Raw genomic sequence first — 26,066 nt, forward strand, 5'->3', positions numbered from 1 at the left:
ATATGTGCAGAAAATGCAAAAAGGGTTCTGGCAACTAAAAGGGCTAAAGTGATGTTAAACCCTCCATTTTTTAAGCACTTTCATATAGTTACATAGTTAGTCTGGCTGAAAAAAGACAAAAGTCCATCCGTTTCAACCATAAAAAAAAAAAAATAATCCTACACCCACCGTTGATCCAGAGGAAGGCAAAAAACCCAGCAAGGCATGATCCAATTTAATTTCAGCAGTTGGTTTATTTTCTTAAAGCAGAACTCCAGGCAACATTATTTTTACATGTCCTTGTTGTTGATTTCCTACATTCTCTGAATATGTCATCCATCTTCTGACTCACTCAGTAGTTTCTCTGAAATAGCCTATTCATTTTCAAATCAAACCGTTAAGTCTCTTTGGTTTCCTGTTTGTAAGACTGGTGGCTGCTATGCCTTTTATTCCCCCAGCCATTGGTCTTGGCACATCCCTTCTGTAGTTCTTTCTCCAGGAAGCGGTGATATAATTCAGCCTCACTTGCAGTGGTGGGACTCTCAGACACATTGAACATATACAGGTCTAGTGTACCCGCCCACATTCACTACAATTCTTTGTGGTTGATGGGAACTGTAGTTTCCTTTTACTGCAGAGAAAAGAGAGGATATGATGTAATAGCTGCTGTCACACCTCCTCCTTGACATAGCAGATGCTGTTACCTTTTGAATTACAGAGATGAGGTCATGAAAATTTAATTAGACTTTTCTCCTAAATGATAAGGATCTCTAAAATGTTATTAACTGTTTAGTGTTTTATGTAGGGGTTGTATTAATGGGTGACAGGGGCGGACTGACCATTTGGAAACTCGGGCACTGCCCGAGGGCCCGGGTTCAGTAGGGGGCCCCATGAGATGCCCCTGGTACCTTTTTCATAGGCTTTTTTGAGTGTGGACAAAAACACAGGGGCCCCATGATCCCCTATTGCCCGGGGGCCCCGTGAGTTGTCAGTCCGCCCCTGATGGGTGATTATTTTTTTGCCTATCCTGGAATTTTTCTTTAAGCTGGCCATAAACATTGAAATTTGGCTGGATCAGCAGTGACCTGCCAAGTTTTAATCAATGTGTGACCATCCCTGCTTGACAGAAGTCAGTTGTTGGAACATCTTCGGTTGAAGGGACATTCTGGGGAGAAATTTTTGTCAATCGGTATATTCTGACAGCTATGTGTTATAGCTGTGTGGTAGGGCGATTTCTTTATCCACCTCACTTGTGTGGATGGAGGAATACGCTTATGGCTGAAAGAAAAGAACACTGTCTATGACCAGTTTTACTGAGTATGCAGCTTTTTTTATACTCTACTCAGTGGTCTATTTAGGTTTTGTGCTGCCCTAGGCAACACAAAAATCGGCGCCCCCACAGAGAGAGCCTGACATTGAACAACAACACTCCTGCCTCCCACTCGAGAGAGCCTTCCACTACTACTGCCCCCCATACACCAGCCACCATCCCCCATGGCGAGAGCGAGAAAGACACTCACCTTCACAGCTCTGGACATCCTCAGGAACGAGAGTCAGGCTGTGCATACACCGTCATGAAACCTGCAGTCTCTCTCGTAACCCACCAGGTCCCCATGCCGTGTGTGTCCCGTCTTCTGTCCCTTCTTCTGAGGGGCAGTGTTGCCCCCCCCCTGAGAAATGCCACCCTAGGCAAATGCCTTGCTTGCCTTGTGGTAAATACACCCCCGCCTCTACTTCTTGCCTATGTTCCAGCTTAAGCTGGTGCCATGACTATTGCCCCAGGTTTCCTGTTTCATGGTGGCTCCATTCCCTTGCAGCATCCTATGGAGCCATCCTTACATGCAGGGGCTAAAGTTGTGTCTCCCAGCACTGTGTGCATCAATAGAAAAAAACAACACCATAGCCTAGAATGGCAGAGAACTCTCCTGCTGCTCTCATCATTGGCGGGCACAGGATGAAGTTACTCCTGATCATGCACAGGAGGACATCATCCCGGCACACAGGGACTGGACTGGCTGCTGTAAGCTTAGCTGCACATACACAACTCAGTTTACATGCCAGGGGACATTGCAGGCAGGTAAATGTAGTTTATTACATGTCTCTTCTGCAATAAAAACCCTCCTGCTCACAGAAAACAAAAGTGAAGTTTAGGCCCGCTTTAACTCTTTCCTGTGAAGGCCAAAAGTTCAGGGAAGCAACACCGAGTGAACAAAAACCAGCAGCATTGAAAGTACTAAATCACAGGTACTGTGGTAAGCATTGTAACAAATAATCTACTGCGGAATCTTTATTTTATTGTGCGCAACGTGTTAAAAAAAATGCTGAATGTTTAAGACTACTACTTGTTCTATTGGCAGTCTGTAGGTTTGGCAGTAAAATCAGCCCCCATGCAGCATGCCTGCTGAGATAACACCAGTTACAGGCCCCCCCCTCCCATCAACACTTCGTGCTGTCAATTCCAAAGCCATACGTGCAGGAGAGCAATCAGTGCAGGGACGCACAAGCTAAGATTGCATATGTTTAATTAGTGGTGTTTTTCCTGGCTTGTTTTCTCTCGCCGCTGTTGGCCGTGACGCAGTTCAGTTCTGTTGACGGTTACGTTTCCTTTTGACAAGAGCTCGTCAGCGGGATTAGTGTCAGCTTGCGCCTGGCTGCGGTGCGCTGACTCGGACGTGCAGAATGGAGAAGTGGATATTTGTGTGCAGCGAGCCCTCTGTCACAGCTTGTCCTTTTCACGTGATCAGACCGTGCTGGCTGCCAGCCCTGGCAGAGTGAAGGCTGTGTGTTGTGTTACAGCCTTAAAATAGAGTCAGGATGGGGGAGCCGGCGACACCGCTAATACTGATACTAGGCTGTAAAAAGTGGTTTTTTTTTTAAGTTTTGCATAATTTTCAAATATCCTAATTTAAAGTGAATGTAAACCCAAAATCTGGCTTTCTGTATGCTTGTATCACCCATACTGTTTACTTAAAACTGAATTTAATCTGCTTATATTTTGTTTTCATTTTGACATTTTGAAATAAAATGTTTTTGTTTCATTACATACCTTATTTTAGATCCAGTGATGACATAATTGGGTCTCTGTTCTTCTCTATGCAGTGCTGGTGGGAGGGGCCAGCACGGTGCTGTACATAGATTCCTGAAAACATCACAGCACCCTCCACTCCTCTCTCTCCTCTGAAGAGCCCTAAGTCCTGATACAAGCAGTGGGCTGGATCTTGGAAGGAGTTAAGTAAATTTTAAAAAGCCTTGATGTCATTCTGGAGGCGCGGGTTTCCTAGGAAGTTTGTGTTTGCGTTCAGAACATCCTAGGTTACAGACATATGTGGTGCCTCCATGGCTGATGGAACAGAAATCCAATGAATGAAAGTGGCAGGGCAAGGACAGTGGGGAGGAAAGAGTTAAAAGATGCTGGATGTTCTCCAGCTAAGATGAGAGACAGGTGCTATCCAGGGGCGGACTGACCATTCGAGCACTCGGGCACTGCCCGAGGGCCCGGGGTCAGTAGGGGGCCCCATGAGATGCCCCTGGTACTTTTTTTATAGGCCTTTTGAGTGTGGGCAAGGACACAGGGGCCCCATGATCCCCTATTGCCCGGGGGCCCCATGAGTTGTCAGTCCGCCCCTGGTGCTATCTGACGTGCTTCAGATTCTAATGCACATTATAAGAAGCTCACAGTGTGCAGTGAAATCAGTAAAAGACGTTTCAGTCCAGGAGAGGAGCCTGTACAATTGTGCTAGACTGAAGGGAAGGATGAAGCTCAGCTTTAAGCAAAGCATTTTTTGTGAATCTGTTGCAAGGTTTCTCACCTGGAAATCCAGCTAGTAACAGCACTTCCTCTTGAGGGCTGACAACGCTAAGCCACTGCCTCTCAACTAGCAGCACGGTTGTCAGCCTGCCATAGAGGCCCCTTAGGTTGGCTGTTGGTCTGTCAGATAAGAAGCCCACAGCCACCTAAAGGAGTGTGCAAAACACCGTATACAGAGAGGCACAACGCTGAGCATGTTGAAGAATGGATTTGGAGTTTACATATAATTTAAGACCTACATGTGTCTGTCTGTCCTCCACATAGGGGACCCCTGCTCCAATGACAACTATCAAAAAGGGAATTGCCTTCGCTTTTCAAAGATTTTGTCTCGCTTCCTGTTACGCCTCCAGAGCAGGAAGTGAAGGGAAATCTCCACAAGAGGACATAGACAGAAAAAAAACCTGTCAGAGGTTTTAGCCATTCATTTCTCTATCATAAGCTACAAACAAAAGATTTGGCCCTACATCTTAATTTGTTAGAAAACTGTCTATGAGCTCCACTCAGTAACTTTTCCTAGGCGGGGATGATGTCATCAATTGCACACTGCGTAGGAGGTGCATCAGGGTGCCGTTCACAATGAATGTCACCACAACACACCAATGTACATATGGTGCGTTTTATTGCAAATTACCGTGATGGCCCAGTGTGAGTAAGCCTATTAAATAGGCATGTGTATGTTATAGGGCATCATAAAAACAGGATTCCATCTGCTGAATTGTAAGAACCTCCCTGTAAGCTGCTTCTAGCACAGCTGGCCTATAAAATGTCAGTCCTCCCAAAAAGTGATATTTCTGGTAGAGTCTGGTGTTATCTTATACACACAAGATACTCCAATGATGAGAACTCCCCATTCCTGCCATAGTTCTATGCTCTGTTGTCACCTTGTCCTGTTAATGGGCACAGCAGGTATGCAGAGCTGGGAACTCACCACAGGAATAGTAGGAACCCCTCATAATGGGCACAGCAGGTGTGCACATGCAGGGAAATCAGCTTAGGGATTGGTGGGAACCCCTCATAATGGAAGCAGGAGGTGTGCACATGCAGGAACACAGCAAAGAGATTGGTGGGAACCCCTCATAAAGGAAGCAGGAGGTGTGCACATGCAGGAACACAGCAAAGAGATTGGCAGGGAACCCCTCATAATGGACGCAGGAAGTATGCAGATGCAGGAACACAGCAAAGAGATTGGTGGGAACCCCTCATAATGGAAGCAGGAGGTGTGCAAATGCAGGAAAGCAGCATGGGGATTGGTGGGGACCACTCATAATAGAAGCAGGAGGTGTGCACATGCAGGGAAATCAGTTTAGGGATTGGTGGGAACCCCTCATAATGGAAGCAGGAGGTGTGCACATACAGGAACACAGCAAAGAGATTGGCAGGAACCCCTCATAAAGGAAGCAGGAGGTGTGCACATGCAGGAACACAGCAAAGAGTTTGGCGTGAACCCCTCATAATGGAAGCAGGAGGTGTGCAGATGCAGGAACACAGCAAAGAGATTGGCGGGAACCCCTCATAATGGAAGCAGGAGGTGTGCACATGCAGGAACACAGCAAAGAGATTGGCGGGAACCCCTCATAATGGACACAGGAGGTATGCAGATGCAGGAATACAGCAAAGAGATTGGCGAGAACCCCTCATAATGGACGCAGGAGGTATGCAGATGCAGGAACACATCAAAGAGATTGGTGGGAACCCCTCATAATGGAAGCAGGAGGTGTGAAAATGCAGGAAAGCAGCATGGGGACTGGTGGGAACCCCTCATAATAGAAGCAGGAGGTGTGCACATGCAGGGAAATCAGCTTAGGGATTGGTGGGAACCCCTCATGATGGAAGCAGGAGGTGTGCACATGCAGAAACACAGCAAAGAGATTGGAGGGAACCCCTCATAATGGAAGCAGGAGGTGTGCACATGCAGGGAAATCAGCTTAGGGATTGGTGGGAACCCCTCATAATGGAAGCAGGAGGTGTGCACATGCAGGAACACAGCAAAGAGATTGGTGGGAACCCCTCATAATGGACGCAGGAGGTGTGCACATGCAGGAACACAGCAAAGAGATTGGAGGGAACCCCTCATAATGGAAGCAGGAGGTGTGCAAATGCAGGAAATCAGCATGGGGATTGGTAGGAACCCCTCATAATAGAAGCAGGAGGTGTGCACATGCAGGAACACAGCAAAGAGATTGGTAGGAACCCCTCATAATAGAAGCAGGAGGTGTGCACATGCAGGAACACAGCAAAGAGATTGGTGGGAACCCCTCATAATGGGCGCAGGAGGTGTGCAGATGTAAAATATTAGCATGGGGATTGGTGGGAACCCCTCATAATGGGTGCAGGAGGTGTGCAGATGCAGGTAATCAGCATGGGGATTGGTGGGAACCCCTCGTAATGGGCGCAAGAGGTGTGACCATACAGGAAATCAGCATTGGGCTTGGTGGGAACCCCTCAAAATGGGCGCAGGAGGTGTGCACGTGCAGGAAATCAGCATAGGGATTAGCAGGAAACCCTCATAATGGACGTAGGAGGTGTTCACATGCAGGAAAGCAGCATAGGGATTGTCAAGAACCCCTCAAAATGGACGTAGGAGGTGTTCACATGCAGGAAAGCAGCATAGGTATTGTCGGGAACCCCTCAAAATGGACGCAGGAGGTGTTCACATGCAGGAAAGCAGCATAGGGATTGGTGGGAGCCCCTCATAATGGGTGCAGGAAGTGTTCACATGCAGCATCTCAGCAAGAAGATGATGGGAGCCCCTCAAAATGGGTGCAGCATGGGGATGGTGGGAGCCCCTCATAATAGGTACAGCTGGTGTGCAGAGCTGAGAACACACCACAAGAATGGTGGGAGGTCCTAATAACAGGCATAGCACATGGTGTGCACATGCAGAAAATCAGCAAGAGCTGGTAGGATCCCCTCATAATGGGCACGGAACGCAGCATGGGGATGGTGGAAACGCCTCATAATGGGCACAGACCTGAAAAATGACATAGATATCAATAACAGAGTCCCCCAGAGACTGCAGAAAATGTAACTCCGCCACTCTCCATGCAGCCACCAAACACTGAAAACATCACATTCGGGTGGACTGACCCTCTAAATGATCAATAATTGACAATCTCCACCATGTGCTCTTCTCATAGGCATGAAGAAATAACATGATTATGGTCAGCAACAGAACAGTCTGAGACAGAATTGTCTGTTTTTTCCCTGTTTGTGGCAGGCAGAGGGTCACCCAGTCCCTGTCACTCGCTCCAGGCTCTCTCACTAACAAACAGCTGTCTGAGCCTGTGGGCAGGTGCTGCTGTATTCCTAGTGAGGGATGGTAATGCTCTGAGTCGTAGGAGTGTTAAAATAGTCTCCAAGCAGAATATAAGCTAGACGTGGGAGAGCAACGGAACCGAGAATTTGATGTGACACTGTCGATGATGAAAAGGTCACCTCAATATCACAGCTCATCAAGATAGAAGAAATAAATACATACTTTTTACTGTTCTATATTTACTTACTCAGTGGTTTCTGCATAGAGATACCTACCCATTTAATATCACAATCATGACATCACCACCAGTGACATCACTGAGAATGCAGCCTATTCATTCACTAGAGACCAGTGACATCACTGAGAATGCAACCTATCCATTCACTAGAGACCAGTGACATCACTGAGAATGCAGCCTATCCATTCACTCGAGACCAGTGACATCACTGAGAATGGAATCTGTCCATTCACTAGAGACCAGTGACATCACTGAGAATACTGCCTATCCAATCACTAGAGACCAGTGACATCACTGAGAACACAGCCTGTCCATTCGCTAGAGACCAGTGACATCACTGAGAACGCAGCCTCTCCATTCACTAGAGATCAGTGACATCACTGAGAACACAGCCTGCCCATTCGCTAGAGACCAATGGCATCACTGAGAATACAGCCTGTCCATTCACTAGAAACCAGTGACATCACTGAGAATGCAGCATATTCATTCGCTAGAGACCAGTGACATCACTGAGAACACAGCCTGTCCATTCGCTAGAGACCAGTGACATCACTGAGAACACAGCCTGTCCATTCGCTTGAGACAAGTGACATCACTGAGAACGCAGCCTGTCCATTCGCTAGAGACCAATGGCATCACTGAGAATACAGCCTGTCCATTCACTAGAAACCAGTGACATCACTGAGAATGCAGCATATTCATTCGCTAGAGACCAGTGACATCACTGAGAACGCAGCCTGTCCATTCGCTAGAGACCAATGGCATCACTGAGAATGCAACCTATCCATTCACTAGAGACCAGTGACATCACTGAGAACACAGCCTGTCCCCCTTTCTCTTTATCCTGGTGCCCATGGTCTTTAGAAAAATTCAGTTCTCTTCTGAAGAGGATTGGAAGAAATGTTTAATTTTTACTCATAAACTGTCCATGTCTTCTTATTTTCAGGAATAAGTTACATGATTGTGTCCCTATGGTACCAGACCCCAGTTGACCTACTGTATGTACCCTGCTACCTCTAACATCTGCTGGAGATGTCAGGAAACAAGGGGGTTCCTACCTTTATATTTGGTGGGGTTGTCACCTGATTCCACTTTCCGAGCATTAGTGGTGAAATAATTGGTTCATTCCTTTTGAGTTCAAGTGTTTTTCGGAATCTTCCTCCCCCTTCTAGTCTCCCATCTCTTCCCTCCTACAATCCCCCTGTACTGTAACACTTTTAGGATTTCAACGACTGGTTTTCTTGGTGGTTGTCAAGCACCCCACTCGCTGCGTGGTCATTGCATATCTTTGGTGTTATCTCAATCCTAGATATTCTATACAAGTATGTGTTTCTTGTTTTGGTGTTGAAATCACAAACACTTTTAATATGCAAGTAATTGAACACTTTTTGAATAAAACAGATATTTTACAGAAAAGATCAGTTCTGAGTGGCTGTAAGGGATTTCCGGCAAGACGAATCGTGATCGGAAATGCACATGCGTATAGGAATTCCCGGAGAAGAATTACCGGTTGTGCGCATGCGTGCAGAAATACGTGATCGCGCACACGCACGCCGAAGATTGGCGCCAGACGGCCTATTTAAAGAGTGTCTCTGCCCATGTTCAGTGCTGACTGGTCTTCAGCTCCCCCGTGTCCTGCTTGTTCCTGTGTGATTCCTTTGTTGCTGACCTGGCTTGTTCCTCACTTGACTCTGATTGCTCTCCTGATTGATACTGGGTCCTGACTTCGGCTCTGCTCCTGACCTTGGCTTTCCTTCTGATTCTGTACTACGCTGCCCGACCGTTGATGACCCTGGCTATTCCCATGATACTGCTCCTGTCTCTTACCCTCACTACCTGCCTTGCTCTGGTGCACACTGATAGCCAGGGGGTACGACGTGTCGGGGAGATTGACTTCACACACCTGGCAATCTACAAGACCCGCTCTGCTTGTTACTACTATGCCTGAATCAGAAGATCATCAGTCTTCCAGAGTCATCATCTGCAAGAGCTGCAAACAACAACTACTGGCGCTCTTGTTCCCTTGGTCCCTAGACTCCCTCTGTTCCAACTCCAGTGGGGTCAGGGCTAGTGACACAAGTGAGGCCGACCTCGTCATTTCAGTTTCCCATCAGGTACTTGACAGTGGCACAGAAATGGAGGAAAAATGGTTTGGATATATTTGCTAATGTTAACTATGTAAATAAGTTGTAAACATCTAATCCCCTTTAGCATACCTCCCAACTTTTGGACTTGAGAATGAAGGACACATTAGGGAGATGGTAACCTGTGGCATGCACGTAGCCTGCTGCGGCAAAAGTGGGTGTGGTTAGGTTATGCTAAATATTGGGAGTGGCCTAATAACTGCTCATACTTCCTTTTTACCCTACTCCCCCTTTCTCTACACACACCTCGTTGGTGGAGATTTCTGGGGGAGAAGTTGTATCTAAACCCCCTTTCTGCTCACAGCTGCAATCCCACCCGTCTCCCCCTGCTAACCTGTGCACTACAACCCCCCTCCTTCTGTAATCTCTGTCCCCCCATCAGCACCACCACTGACCTCCACAACCCTAATGCCCTCTCTGCTTACCTGTGCACTTCTGTCTGTTTGCCTTTACACCCAAACCCGCTTCTCTGCTAAACTCCGACACCCAACCCCAACCTCCTCTCCCTCTGCTAACTTCTGTTTCCCAAACCCCCCCTCTCTGATCATTTCTGCACCCCAAACACCCCTCTCTGCTTACCTCTATGCTCACCTTTGCACCCCGAACCATCCTTTCTGCTCATGTCTGCATTCTATCCCCTCTCTTCTCACCTTTGTGACCCAACTGCTCCTTCTTGTACATCCCAACTCCCCTGTCTTCTAATCTTTGCACATCAACTCCCTCTCCCATCTAACCTCTGCACCTCAGCTCCTCTTCCTCTCCTAACCTCTTCTCTCCTCTCTGCTCACTTTTGCACCCACTCTATCTGCTAACTTCTGCACCCCCCTCTCTATACTCACCTCTGTACCCCAAACTCCCCTCTGCACCTCAGACCTCTCTCTGCTCATCTCCACACCCCAAATCCCCTCTTGGCTCACCTTTGCACCCACTATCTGTGCTAACCTCTGCACCCCACGCTTTCCTTGCTCTGCTTTCCTCTTTGCTCATCAGAGCTTTAGGGCAGGACCATTCTGTTTGTGTAGCATCCATGGGGCTGCGGGCAGTGCTGGCCAAGGTTAATGAATGACAAGAAGCTTGGGTTACTTACAAAGATCACACTGGCTGTCACATGGACGACTGTAGCAGTGAACTGTGGGCTAACCCAGACCCAGAGCACTCAGTGGGAAAACCCAAATCCAGAGCACTCAGTAGGATACACAGTGCTTGTATGGTACTCCCCCTTGTCCTGGACCTGCTCTCCTGCATCTCTTGTGGGGTGCACTTATTCTCCCCTACCAACCAGCACTGCAGCAGCCAGAATCCCTTCTTTGCTGAATGCCTGAAAATTTAAGTTAGTGGAACTCTTTCAAGTATTGGACTATGGGATGCAGCCCAGTCCTAAAGGCATACCTCTCAACCATCACAGGTCCTGCGGGACCTTCCTGGACCTGGGACAGTTCGGAGGTATGCCTTTAGGAATGACCATACCAAGCAAAGTTCACTTTGAAGCTTCAGAAAGCTCAGTGGGATGTCCACACACTCTGAACATAGCTCTGAACCCCACTGAAGACCAGGGCTTTTTTCTCTTTTTTTTGCTACCACCAATAAATAACAGATCCCCAACCAGCATGTTTAAAAAGAGCAGCTGAGGGTTCACATGGGTGATGTGGCCAGATATGGCCCTTTTATTTGACAGTTTCCCTCAACCATGAATAGGCTGGAAACCAAAGCTACAAGTGGTTCTAAAGGCTCTCCACTCTCTCCTTCGCCACTGGGCAGACTGATAGCAGCAGATGAGGAAGCGGGGAGGTGGGGATGAGCCACGTTGTCTGTGTGTGCCTGGATCCCGATGTACCTGATCACTGTGATGACCTCTGTGTTGTTTTGTCCTTCTAAATGGAGAAAAAGATACAATGTATCTTTTTCTACTTGCTAGAGGAGAAAATTATAAACGGAAAAAAAAATGTGTGCAAAAATTAATACAACATAAAGATAAAATAACTAGATCAGGATTTGATCTAGATCGGTGTCAGGGTTAAAGTTAGGGTCAAAGGTCAGTGACAAAGAGCGGGGTCAAACGTCAGGGTCAGTGTATTTTAGGTAGATTTTAAAAAAAAGCATTTTTTAATTTAGTATCAGATAGTGTCAGTGTGTTTTAGGTAGGATAAAAAAGCGAAATGTGCACTATTTATTGTACTTCCTATTAGCACGCTCATGCACTGCATAACAGCTAATTGTGATGCTAATCTCTCCTCTAGTCCAGCCATCATTGAATGGCGGATCATGGTCCAAACACGGACTGTCATGATGGAAAGGGGCACTCTGGTGGGCACATATGATGGAAAGGAGCACTCTAATGCGGACACCTGATGTAAAAGGATACTCTGATGGGATACACCTGATGTAAAGGGGTACTCTGATGAGCACAAATGATGGAAAGGGCTACTCTGATGGGCACATATGATGGAAAGGGGCACTGTAAGGCTACGTTCACACTAGCCTTGTGTGCAGGCGGCAGAGAGGCGTTTGGGAAGCGTTTTTACAGCTTCCCAAACGCCTCTGCCAATTCTGTACATTACAGCACATGGTGCTGTTCTAACGGGAGCGTTTGTGTCGCGTCGCGTTGCGTCGCGGCAAAACGGACGCCTCTGGTCGAGTCAGGAGGCTTTGAAGCCTCCTATTCTCGTCTATGGTGCCGCTCCACAAACGCCCGGCCGGCGTTTGCGGTGCGGTTGCGACACGGTTGCGGGGCGTTTGTGGAGCGGTAACACCACTCAAACTGTATTATAGGCGTTTGTGGGGCGTTATTAACGCTCGGCAAACGCCTAGCAACCGCCACTAAACCGCGAATGCGGCGTTTGCGGAGCGTTTGCTGAGCGTTAATAACGCCCCACAAACGCCGGACCAACGCTTGCCAAACGCTATAGGGGCGTTTGGCAAGCGTTGGTAAAACAGCCAAGTGTGAACGAGCCCTAATGGGCACATATGGTGTAAAGAGGCACTCTGATGAGCACATATGACGTAAAGGGGCATTCTGATGGGGAAATACGGAGGAAAGGGGCACTCTGATGGGGACAACTGATGTAAAGGGGCACTCTAATGGGGTCAAATGATGTCCCCATCAGAGTGCCCCCTTGTCGTAACCGAAACTTTACTATAAATATTGTTGAAATGCTATGGAAATTGTACATTTCTCAGTTTTTGATAGACATGTAGTGATTATAAAACACACTTGAGATTTGGACCTCGGCTGAAAGAAAATTATAGTGATCGGACCTCCTTGAGTTTTAATTCAATACCCCTGCTCTAGTCTGAACTCTGCAGTACAGGGACTGCAGTGGACTGAGAGCAGGTTACATTCAGGTACTTACACTGTTTGCATTGAAAGAATATATGTATTAATTATTACAGAACTGGTTTCATTTGTATCTTTTATATCTCTCTGGAATTTAGCTCTAAGTCTGAGAAGTGTTCATTCATCTTATATGCTCCAAAAAAAAAAGAATGTGTGCATTACATCCAAATTCGGAAATGATGTTCTATTCACGAGCTGGAAATACCCATTCCTGTACAACCACTCACAGGTGCCACAAGAAGCATTTCCTAATTCACTGCCATGGGAAATCTGGGGGTTTTAAACCTTTCATAGAAGTCATTATTAATCTCTCCTGTTTTTTCCTATTGCATGACATAAAAATTCAATACATTTGTTCCTGGCACTGGAACTCTGGCACTGGTAATTATAGTGGCAAGAACAAATTAAACAGCTGCGGCTCCCCTAGGACTTATTTCTTAAAGGATAAGTTCAGCTTTGGAACATATTACATGTTCCACCCATTTTTAGGGTGGAACATGTAACATGTTCCCATAGCCACAGCTGCCACCTGCTGCCCCCCTCCCTCTGACAGATAGCACGGGGAGAAGTCTCCGTGTACTATCTGTCAAATTTGAAAACAGCGGGCTGTGCGGGGCTCCGCCCACATGGCTGTATCATTCATTCATAGACTTCCGTAACCCGACAAACTTAGCAGCTCTCGGTTTGTAGTTTTCAATGAACTACCATGGTGCTGTTTGACACCACTGTAAGTGAGGCTGAATTACATCACCGCTTCCTGGAGAAAGAACTACAGAAGGGATGTGCCCAGACCACTAATCTTACAAACATGAAACCAAAGAGAAATAACAGTTTGATTTGAAATTAAATAGGCTATTTAAGAGCAACTACTGAGTGAGCCAGAAGATGGAGGGCATATTCATGGAAGCAACAATAACATGTAAAGAAGTTCTGCTTTAAGAATCATCCATGGCCAAATGCAGTATTTCTTGTTTTAAAACCAATGAAAAACTTTCGTCCAGCATAGGAAATAGCCTAATAACATTTGTTTTTTTGCCCAGTTTTCACAGAATGAATGTGAATGCCCTCTGACTGAACAGATTACTATGAACATTTTTTATAAATACATCCCTATAAGTCTGCTTTCCTCAAGTAAGATGGACAGTTCTAGAGGACACCTGTCCTCAATGAGGTGACAAGTTTTAGATGACAATAGACTACCATTTGAGGTGAGAATTGTGCCTGGAATCTTTGTCTGTGAACTAATTGTCCCAATAACACCTCTAAAATCTGATCTCCCATCTCCAAAGACAGCCTTTACTACTAAAGTGTGTATTGCTGTATTTAAAAAAATATTTGTTTTATTTGTCCTCCTTCTAACACTATATACAGTTGTGTCCAAAATTATTCAACCCCCAATGCTGTAAAGGGGTTTAGGGACTATAGTGTACATTTGGAATTGTATTCAGAATCAAATCCTACAAGGACGTTGTAACTACCCAAATGCAACTAAAATGACATCAATTGTTTATGTAATACAGTAGTAAATGGTTCTTATGTGGTTTCTTCATTGCCACAATTATTCAACCCCTTAAAGACTACCACTCTGAAGAACAGAGGTTCATACAGGTGCTTTCCATCAGGTATTGAAAACACCTGTGGATGTCACCGAGCAGCAATCAAGCATAATAAGCACCAATTAGGCAGCTTTAAAATGACTGTGATACTCAGCTCCTTCTAGACATTTACTGGTGTGGTTACAAACATGGTGAAGGCAAGAGAATGGTCCAGGAAGACAAGAGAAGAGGTGATTTCTCTTCACAGGAAGGGCAATGGCTATAAGAAGATTGCAAAGATGTTAAACATACCAAGAGACACCTTAGGAAGCATCATTCGCAAATTCAAGGCAAAGGGCACTGTTGAAACGCTACCTGGTCGTGGCAGAAAGAAGATGCTGACTTCGACTGCTGTGCGCTACCTGAAGCGTAGAGTGGAGAGAAGTCCCCGTGTGACTGCTGAGGAACTGAGAAAAGATTTGTCAGATGTGGGTACAGAAGTTTCAGCCCAGACAATAAGACGCACACTGCGTAATGAAGGCCTCCGTGCCAGAACTCCCAGGCGTACCCCCTTGCTGTCTCCAAAGAATAAGAAGAGTCGACTGCAGTATGCCAAAAGCCATGTGGACAAACCACAAAAGTTGTGGGATAGTGTTCTGTGGACTGATGAAACAAAATTAGAACTGTTTGGGCCCATGGATCAACGCTATGTTTGGAGGAGGAAGAACAAGGCCTATGATGAAAAGAACACCTTGCCTACTGTGAAGCATGGTGGAGGGTCAATCATGCTTTGGGGCTGTTTTGCTTCTGCAGGTACAGGGAAGCTTCAGCGTGTGCAAGGTACCATGAATTCTCTTCAGTACCAGGAGATATTGGATGGAAACGTGATGCAGTCCGTCACACACCTGAGGCTTGGGAGACGTTGGACCTTTCAACAGGACAATGATCCCAAGCATACCTCCAAGTCCACTAGAGCATGGTTGCAGAGGAAAGGCTGGAACATTTTGGAGTGGCCATCGCAGTCACCAGACTTAAATCCGATTGAGAACCTCTGGTGGGACTTAAAGAAAGCAGTTGCAGTGCGCAAGCCTAAGAATGTGACTGAACTGGAGGCCTTTGCCCATGAAGAATGGGCGAAGATACCCGTAGATCGCTGCAAGACACTTGTGTCAAGCTATGCTTCACGTTTAAAAGCTGTTATAACTGTAAAAGGATGCTGTACTAAGTACTAAGATTGAATGTCACTTGGGGGTTGAATAAAACTGATAATGCTGTGAGCACAGAAAAGACATTTGTGGTTATTTCATTATAACTGTTATGTTATATTTGTCTGACCTACAAGTGCCTCTTTAATGTAAATGTAAGCAAGATGACTGAATGATCAAAAGCAATGTCAAACTGGCCAAAACACTCAATTTCAGTGGGGGTTGAATAATTTTGGTCACAACTGTATCTATTTTTTTTCAGCTGGAACTCCGCTTTAAAGTTAAACTTAAATTCAACTGAAACTTTGGATAGGGCATAATCAGGAAGGCCCCTTTCACACGACCTGTCAGACGATCCGCTAACAAGTAGATGACAGGTCCATGTCTGCTCTGCTGCTGCAGAGCAGACACAGCCCACTGTGCTCTATGGGCAGTCGGATGGAACCATCCGACTGCCATCCCATCCAATCCGATGGACGGAAGGAGAATGGATCCCCATCTGTCTCTTTTTGGAGGTTCGGATTGGATTGGATGTCGGCGAGTGTAAACGGATACATAACCGTTTTCACCCGTCGCTCCATAGAGGACAATAGAGGTTCCAATCGGCAAAATGGCCAAGCAGACAAGATCGGAATGTCCGTGTGAAAGGCGCTGAACTCTTTTTTTCCTGGTGTTGTGACAAAACTCTCCCAGACTTGTGGATTATGTAACTTTTACTGGAAGTCCTACGCAACACAATGCAGAGAGGAGGTTATATAATTCCATAGGGTGTGGAAGGGCATGATGCATGTTCAAGTGTCAAAAGGTCTGATTTTATCCATAGTTAATAATATCACCCCCACCCTTCCCTGAGGGAGGATAGCTTAGATCAGGCTTTCTCAACCAGAGTTCCGTGGAACCCTTGGATTCCTCTAGAGGCTGCTAGGGGTTTCCCGAGCAATGTTTGACTCTCAGATAAGTAACTACTGACAATGATCTTTATAGATATCTATATGGGGAGGTTTCTTCCCACTGATTGCCAAACTAAGGAAAATTCATCCCTCTGATTGCCAAGGTAAGGAACATTCTTCCCACTGGCCACAAATATAAAGAGCATTTTCCCATTGACCTGTAATGTTAGGAGCATTCTTCCAAGTAACCACCAATGTAAGGAGCAGCTCACCCAATGGCCATCAAAGTAATGGAGCCCTTTTTCCCTTATACCAGCAATGTAAAAGGGTCCTTTTGCCACTGACTACCAATCTAAGGGTGCCTGTCTCCACTGATTCTTTATGTATTGGAGGATTTCACTGGCCTCCAATATAACTAAGTGGGTACATCTTCACTGACAACCATATGCTGTAGGTACAGTAATTATTAGCACAAGATCCTAGTGTTATTTCAAGAGCTCCTCCATATTGAAAGGTTGAGAATGGCTGATTCACATTAAAGGGTAATTCTAGTCTATAGTGTGTTGTTCTTCTATAGAGAAGTCTCAAAACTTGCCCTTTGTATTGTATGTATACAGTCAGGCAAATGATGCAAATAATTTAAAGCAGAGCTCCACCCAAAAGGGGAATTTCAACTTTAAGGCCTCGTCCCCTGCTCCCCGTTAAGGATTGGGACCTTTGGAGAACGGGTACCCGATTTTGACAAGTACCTGCTCCCACTTCTGCTGTAATCACCGAGGCAATTGAAAGTGGGAATTGTTCTCTCTCCCTCCCCGTAGCCTTCTGGGACACATGACAGGTCCCAGAAGACTACGGGACCATTCACAAGGCGCAGCGCTACTCGCGCATGTGCAGTGGGCACCCAGCTGTGAAGCTGCAAGCTGTCACAGCCAGGTGCTCACACTTAAAGGAGAAGTACAGCCAAAGCTTTTTTGCTGTGCTTCTCTGGTGAATCACATGAGTGCAGTTCGTTCTGCATTCCTGTGACCCGCTTTCAGCGGTCAGCTGACGTTACTCAGCCGGTCCAGGCTGGGGAAAGATCCTGACTTCAAAGTCGGGATCCACCCCTGAGTCTGGAGCGGCACCTAGCTCAGCCTCTCAGCGATCTGCTGAGAGCCTGAGCCAGTCGTTCCCTCCCCCTACACAGCCCAGTGCTGGGGGGCAGAGCAGACAGCAATCACTGACAGTCACCACTTTCTGAGCGTCTGTGAGAACTCAATGATCAGCAGTCATTTGATCGCTGAGTTCTCACACTTCATGAAACTTCAGCTGGGACTTAAGGTGATTGTAAACCAGTTTAAAATAGAAATGAGTGGCATTGCAGGAGGGGGGTGTCAGCAGCGGTCTGATCATTGAAAGAGAGCACACTGAATTCCCAGCATAGCTAGAGAACTGACCATGATGTGCCCTTACGCCTAGTGTAGTCAGTTTTTAATAGGAAAGCAAAGGGACTGGCAGGAACACCAGGGATTTCACACAAAGGAAGCAATACAAAGAGAACAGGATACTTTTTCAAGTACATGGTACAGCAGGCACATACCCGGAATATGAAATGTTGGTTTACAAATTCTTGAATCATTTGGGACAGGGAAGTTTGGTTTGGTTGCGGTTGCATTGCTAGACTGCAGGCACACGTAGAAAGCATAAACAATCTTCTATAATTCTTTGTCTGACCTAAAGTCACATTACATAAGAATTTCAATCAGACCGGTTCTTATCTTGCTCAGTAAATCATACTAGGCACCAATAAAAACTCCCATATAGTAAATATTTTGTTGTAAAGCTCTCATTGGCCTTCACAAGTGTCATTATGGCTCATGCAGAAGGAATTTGGCACTCGCACTACCTCCCTTGAGCCAAATTCCTGCGGCTGTGGACGCACAAGGCACCTGTGTGCTGAGAGAGAAGTCACAAGTCATTTTCAAAGGGCTTGTCCGGGTGAAACCAATATACCAGGAGCTGGTTGACAATTAAATAAAATCACACAGCAGCTGCTTTTATGCATTGGAACCAGTTAAGTGCCAGTTTTAGGAGACTGGGTTGTTGGGAGGTTAGGCTATTGTAAGCAGAAAGGAAAGAACAATCACCAGAATTAGAGCCTAAAAGACACCTGTGCTAAAGACGTGAAAACATTGACATCACGTCTTTCCTCAAGAGATCTTGCTGCAGTTCATCTCTCTTCCCAGAAATTCAACCTAAACACCTAATGCTGCCATAATGAAAGACAAATATCATGGATGGACAGTAGAGTTCAGACTCTACTGCTGCTGAGAACACGAGGAACCCCAAAAGAGAGACACTGTAGTATGCAAGTTTTGACTTTTAAAATAGTCGATGCCAAGACACCCACCCAGCACATCCCACAATGCAATAGGGGTCTCAATAACCCGTACAATAAACCAGGGATTTGCCTCAGCAATGGATTCTTCATTCATAAGGTTAGTTTGAGGGACCAAAGCTAATAAAAGTTTTGCTTTAACTTAACGTGTTAAACTTTCATAAGCGCTCAAGTGTCAGGCTGGTGTTTCCATGTTGCCCATAGAAAACCATTTCAAGTTTCTTGAAAACTATGACTTTTAATAAGCAAGGTTAATTTTAGATGATATATTCCGGCTGATCCGGAGTCACTGATCTCAGATGCATTCTGGGCCTTGTAGGTCATGTGCTAATGAGGAGATATTCCGAGCCATGGAAGCGGTAACGCCATAACAAATGACAGAGGGAGGTTTATAGGGCAGGCTGTGTGATTCATACCACAGTGTGCTCATTTTCTCCCATATCACAGAGATAGCTGAGAGACGATTCACAAGACCAGAAAATAGGTCACTTGGGATGCAGACATGGACTGCACGTTGGGCTAAAGTCTGCTAGTGTAGCTGTGACTCCCAATTATTACATGGCATCATGTTGCCCCTGTGGTGGCCAAATAAAAGGCAGCTACTCAAGTAGGAGAGATAAAATGACAGGATAAAAGAGGGGATTTAAACTTTTTATCTTCATGGGGAACTCAGTACAGGATGCGGAAACCTTGGTCAGGGAGTGGTTGCTGGCACACAACCTGCAGCCGGAGGGCCACATTCAGCCTTTTGGTACTTGCTGTTCAGCCCTTGGACCCCAGCAGTCTATAGTGTGAGTGGGAGCCTTGATTCATGAAGTGGTAGCAGTGATCTCTTGTGGACACATGTTACATGTCCCCAGTGTCTTTTATATATATATATATATATATATATATATATATATATATATAATTTCTCCAGTCTCAAACCACACTAGTAGCATGTCCACAGTCTCTTTTGAACATATCATTCTTTTGCCACGTTTTTGGGAAAATGTGGAAAGAAAAGGAAAACATGTTTTATAAGATATTTCTAACACTCAGCATGGACATACTAAGAAATACACCCCAAAATATATTCTGCTATGTCTCTTAAGTATGGCATGTGTGAGACCTTTTCACTGTCTAGCCACATAGAGGGGCCCAACCAACATCCAAGAACCACCTTCAGGTGTTCTAGGGGCATAAAATACACATCCAATTTCCTGACTAAATCACATTTCTGGAGGCCCTGGAGCACCCAGACAGTGAAAACACCCACAAAATGCCCACATTTTGAAAAGCAAACATCCCAAAGTATTTTCTAGTAGGCTTAACGAGTCTTTTGAACATGTCATTTTTTTGCCACAAGCTTTTGGGAAATGTGGAAAGAAAATGAAAATGTATTTTGTTTTACACAAAGTTGGCAGATATTTCTAACACACGGTACAGGCATATTTTGAATTACACCTCAAAATACATTTTGCTTCTCCTCCTGATTATGGTAATACCACATTTGGTATAGGCCCTAATTCTTTGTGGCGGACATGACACCCCACTACTAGCCTAGCTTATCATCTGGGTGTACCGCACTGCTGGTGATTGCCACTTCAAAAGGATGTAAATCGCTGCTGGTGGTTGCCTGCTCCTCCTCAGATCTCTTTGTTTGGACTGCTTCCTCCTCTGAATCAATTACTGATCCACTGACCCTGACAGATGTTCACGTTGCACTGGGACACTATTGCAAATGATGTTGGTGCACATGAACCCCTGAGAGACGGTGATGGTCTACTGGGACACTAACAGATGTTGATGTGCACTGGGACACTGTGACAGATGTTGACAGTCCACTCGGGACACTGACAGATGTTAAAAGTACACTAGGAATGCCGACAGATGTTCACGGTTCACTAGGGACACTGACAGATGTCGATGGTTCACTAGGGACACCTGCAGTTGTTGACGGTCCTCTAGGTACAACGACATATATTGACAGTCCACTGGAACACTGATAGATGTTGATGGTCTACTAGGGACACCGACAGATGTTGACAATCCACTGACTGGCTGCACAGATTGGCTCTCCCCCTCCTCACTCAGGCACTCTGTGTAAGAAGAGGGAGAGCCGTTAGAGAGACACGTGCCTCTGTTTACATTGTGTGATAGCTGTGATTGGAGATAGTCATCACATAATCAGGATGTCCAGTCAAAGACCGGATCTCACAGTCTGTGATGTGTTGTGTTGGGTTACTGCCATCGCAGGATTGCGCCACTGCACAGCCCTGAGGTCACGCGTGAGCCGCAGGAGTGGGAGGACATATGGGAATATCCTCCCAGAATGGCGCTTGTCCCACTCAGACGTATATAAACAATGGACGGGTGGGAAGTAAAGATGAATTCCAGGTATGGATATTTTATACATACTGTATTTACATTGGTCCACCTTGGACCAATATAACCAGTGGCGTCACTAGGGTTGTTGTTACCTGGTGAAGCAACACATGGTGTCACCCCTGCCCCCAATAATTTTTGCAACCTACGTTTGGGGTGTCATTAATTTTGCACTGACATCTGCAGCAGATCGCAAGGAAAATGCAACAGGAATGTGGTGCTGGAAGCCACACAAGAACGTGGCTTTCCTGCACCACATTCTAGTGTGAAAGACACTAAAATTGTGAAGCAGTTCTTTGTAGCCCAGTATAGTGGAGCAGGGATCTCTCTCAGGGCCTGGCTCACATTGGTACATGTTGCGGAAAACCCACATTTCTTGCACATTTCCTGCACTGCAATCCAAACGCACTGCCCTTGCAGAAGGTATCACTGTAAAGTTCAAGACACCCAAAATGCAGGTTGCAATTGCAGCGTGTTTGCTCAAACTGGATTGCATAGTAGAAGTAGTGCATGCTGTACTCTTGGTGGGGTGCGATGTGATTTCACCCCACTTGAAATGAATGGGCTGAAATTGCACTGCACCGCACTACACTCAGATCATGTGAATCACACTGGAACGGTCAGGGCATTCCTGAGAAATTCATAGCGTGAATAGGCCCTCAAGCTGTGAAAACTAAACAAAGAACCCAGTTCAAAAAGAGCCGAAAACAAAGCATTTCTATTAAAAACAAAAGCTATAAGGTACTCACAAAATGAGAATCAAACACTCATTATACAAAACTGTGGGAAAGATGACACACTGCATCCGATCACTGGCCTGAATGGATAGGAGAGCTGGACTAAGCAGAGAGAGAGGAGATCTGTCACCACTTGGAGCTGAGACGTCATTGTCTTCATGCTACACCAGTCACTGTCAAACAAAGTCCCACCTCCTGGATCAGCTCCTATGATAGACGTCAAACACTGGTCCAATTTCCCGGCATCAAGTTCCAGAACCCACCTCCAGATCCAGGAGGCATAACTTTGTTTGACAGCAGCCGGCGTCTCAGCTCCAAGCCATGATAGATACCCTCTATGTCTACTCCGGCCGACTCTTCTCCCCATTCAGGCTGTGATCAGATGCAGTGTATCACAGTTTTGTTTAATGACTGCTTCTCCACCGCTTTCGCCAGCCTTGCAAGTCTGCAGCGGAAGGGGTGCGGCCTTTCAGGGGGCATCAGAGCAGCCCGGGGGGCAATTGCCCCCTGGTTCAGTCTGTTCCTGGTGTCACCTCTCTGGCATGTGTCACCCATGTCCACACCCGCATTGCGATGCTACTGAATATAACTATGTATACATGTAGCACTGCCCCTTGAGGGCCGCTGAGTTGTTTTTGGGTTCCCTGTCTCCGAGCCTGCTTTGGAAGCTAAACCCCTGCTGACACCACCTTAACCCTTTTTCCAAAAGAATTCTCTGGCCATTTACCAAAAAATAGACTCACACACAGGTTTGATTGCACTGACACTTTGATTATTTTTTAGTTCAAATGGTTAGCAAGGGAAAATTAAGCACAATAAGATGACAAGAAGATATGTGCAAGAAATGACAGTTAACACTCTTAATAAACTCAAACAAGGGTTGCAACATAGTACACTCAAATCAGTTCTTTTAAATGTCCTGCAATTCAGTATTCAAACAATAACCTTAGCCCTGAGATCTTTTCTCCCAAGTAAGCAGAAGAGGAAGCAATCAAATTGATGGACTAGCTCACTTTGGGCCCTCGGGTACCATTGGTTAGATTCAATTTTGAAAGAGGAAGAGCTCTGTAAAAGGATGGATCAATGTCCTTTTAAACTGCAATGTTCAATATTCTGTGTGCTTGATGGGGCCCTGGTTAGTGCACATACAGATTAAAATCTCTCTTGAGATGCAAGGTTAGGAGTCCTCCAAAGAAGGTGAACATAAAGTTAGAGAATTTGCTTCCTTAAGTGATGCTGAATTAGGATAGTGTCCCTTTAGCACTCCTGGGTCGAAACCATAGAGTTAGGCTGAGTCTGAGACTGCGAAAGAGGGGGGGGGGGCAGAACACACATCTGTAGTAGAATGGGAAGGTTCCCTGGTGAGTGGTGCAAACTGAGTCTGAGGCACCAAGGCAGCTTGACCCGCAAGGTTCAGATATTGCAGTAGGCTCTTTTGATTTAGTACGTTGAGAGTGTGTAATGATTAGTAGGCCGCAAGGCAAGGCGGGCCAAAGAATCTAGGCTGTAACACTTGTAACTTGTAGAATGGAGAATACTAAGCTGAGAAAAGAGTAACTGGGTTTAGCAATGGCTTTTGTAACTTAGATAATATGGCTGCGGTTAGGTAGCGGATAGTCTCTCTGCAGATGGGGCCCACCTGTGTTCTACAGATTCCTCTGACACCGATCACTCATATGACAGCACTCCAGTCTGCCCGTTTGCTAGGTTGCCAGTCCAGATTGCCAGTGATCAGTGGTCTCCAGCTCTTCCTTCCTCCTTCACTCTCCGTCTCCCTCCGGCGTCCCACAGAGCTTTCCTCTCCAGCTCTCATTGTCCACCTCCCCTTCTGGTTCCTGGGCTTTGGTATTTATCTGCTCCTGCCCATCAGCCAGCTCCTCTGGGAAATGTAGTTTGTCATCTCCACAATAGCCAGCGAAGTCCTGCTAGAAGTCCCACAAAGCATTTCTGTCTAACTGGGTTGTAGAACACTGTCATCTTGTGTCCATTTAACATTCTGCACCCAACATTTCTGCAGGGTGTTACATATATCTTACATGGCCGATGCCTCTGGAAGCTGGAAATCACTGAAGTAGACATTTGCTACTGCAGTGATTTCCAATAGCTCGCATGTCGGCTGCTCAGCATGGGCACCATTCAGAGAATGGTTTGCATTTTCTCAGTAAATGCAAAGCTTTCTCTGATTGAAAGAGGTTGAGAGTGTGGCATCACCACCTTGATGAGCATGTTCATCAAACAGACTTGATGTGTTTCGCACTAACACACTGAATCTGTATAAGTATAGAAGTGCAAAATGCATGAAGATTGTTTGATGGCTGTAATGAAATATGTTATTAACTGGCATCTGTTTTGTATAATGCCTCCATTTCTAGATGTGTGAACAGTTAGTTTTGTTTTTGTAACTTCTCTCTTGTTTTCTTAGATTTGTTATATTAGGTAGTTCCGTTTACAATGGCCACTCCACTCTTCGTTGATGATTTGAATTAAACTGCTAAATTCACTTTTGGCCAAGCTGAACCTTCATTTAGCTCACACAAATTTCTATTTTTCACTAATGTTATATATTTAGGGTTTCGTTCATTGGAAGAGATTGCAATATGTTTTGTGTGGTTAATAGTAAAGCCGCAGCTCAAGGGGAGCTTGCCCTGAACAATCCTCCACTTCACTCACTAGAAACAAGTGCTAGCCCAGATTGCTGAGCTGTGCAAGTAGATAAATGCAGGAGACTAAGGCTGGCCATTAGAGATGAGCGAATTATTCAAAAATTAGATACGGCTGATTCGCCGAATTCGCGGAATAAATTTGATTCGAGGCGAATATATTCGCTGCGAATTTACCGTGTCAAAAGGGTGTTTCTAGGCTTCAGAGAGCCTTTATATTAGTGCAGAACACTGTACCTTTAATTTAAATGCCCTTGGAGTCTGCTGGGGAAGAGAAATAATACTGTCAGTCAGTATGACATGCAGATGAGTGCCGTAGATCTTAGAATCACCGCACACTTCACTCATTTGGGCAGTCACGGGGCCAAAACCAGAGTGTGGAGCCACAGTGTGGCGGTGGAGGCAGCAGCAATGGGAGGCCATACAGCACCCTATGACAAAATGGAACCCACCAGCAGTGTGAGGAGACCTGAAAGTGGCACATGGCAGAGTGTGGCGATGGAGACAGCAGCAATGGGAGGCCGTACAGGGACCCATGACACACTCTGGACCTGGCAGCAGCATGAGGAGGCGGTACAGGGGCCCATGACAGATTACGGGCCTGGCAGCAGCATGAGGAGTCGGTACGGGGGCCCATGGCAGATTACGGGCCTGGCAGCAGCAATGGGAGGCCATACAGCACCCTATGACAAAATGGAACCCACCAGCAGTGTGAGGAGACCTGAAAGTGGCACATGGCAGAGTGTGGCGATGGAGACAGCAGCAATGGGAGGCCGTACAGGGACCCATGACACACTCTGGACCTGGCAGCAGCATGAGGAGGCGGTACAGGGGCCCATGACAGATTACGGGCCTGGCAGCAGCATGAGGAGTCGGTACGGGGGCCCATGGCAGATTACGGGCCTGGCAGCAGCAATGGGAGGCCATACAGCACCCTATGACAAAATGGAACCCACCAGCAGTGTGAGGAGACCTGAAAGTGGCACATGGCAGAGTGTGGCGATGGAGACAGCAGCAATGGGAGGCCGTACAGGGACCCATGACACACTCTGGACCTGGCAGCAGCATGAGGAGGCGGTACAGGGGCCCATGACAGATTACGGGCCTGGCAGCAGCATGAGGAGTCGGTACGGGGGCCCATGGCAGATTACGGGCCTGGCAGCAGCAATGGGAGGCCATACAGCACCCTATGACAAAATGGAACCCACCAGCAGTGTGAGGAGACCTGAAAGTGGCACATGGCAGAGTGTGGCGATGGAGACAGCAGCAATGGGAGGCCGTACAGGGACCCATGACACACTCTGGACCTGGCAGCAGCATGAGGAGGCGGTACAGGGGCCCATGACAGATTACGGGCCTGGCAGCAGCATGAGGAGTCGGTACGGGGGCCCATGGCAGATTACGGGCCTGGCAGCAGCATGAGGAGGCGGTACAGGGGCCCATGGCAGAGTGGCGGAGCGTAAGCAGCTAAAATTGAAGGCCATACAGAGGCCTATGTTAAAAAGTCCCCCCAGCAGCAGCGTGGGGAGACGACTA

General features: G+C 46.4%; 1 long non-coding RNA gene across 1 annotated transcript; it reads right to left on the reverse strand.

The window, feature by feature from the left end:
* Positions 1 to 208: 208 nt before the first annotated feature.
* On the reverse strand, positions 209 to 3,323 carry LOC149467344 (uncharacterized). The gene is made up of 2 exons (XR_016311941.1): positions 3,026 to 3,323; positions 209 to 610 (listed from the first exon to the last, which is right to left on the reverse strand). It is a non-coding gene; the product is annotated as an uncharacterized LOC149467344 (long non-coding RNA).
* Positions 3,324 to 26,066: the final 22,743 nt, after the last annotated feature.

This window comes from Staurois parvus, unplaced genomic scaffold, assembly GCF_062004578.1.
Source record: "Staurois parvus isolate SC_StPar_1 unplaced genomic scaffold, SC_StPar_1.0 ptg000114l, whole genome shotgun sequence".
NCBI lineage: Eukaryota > Metazoa > Chordata > Amphibia > Anura > Ranidae > Staurois > Staurois parvus.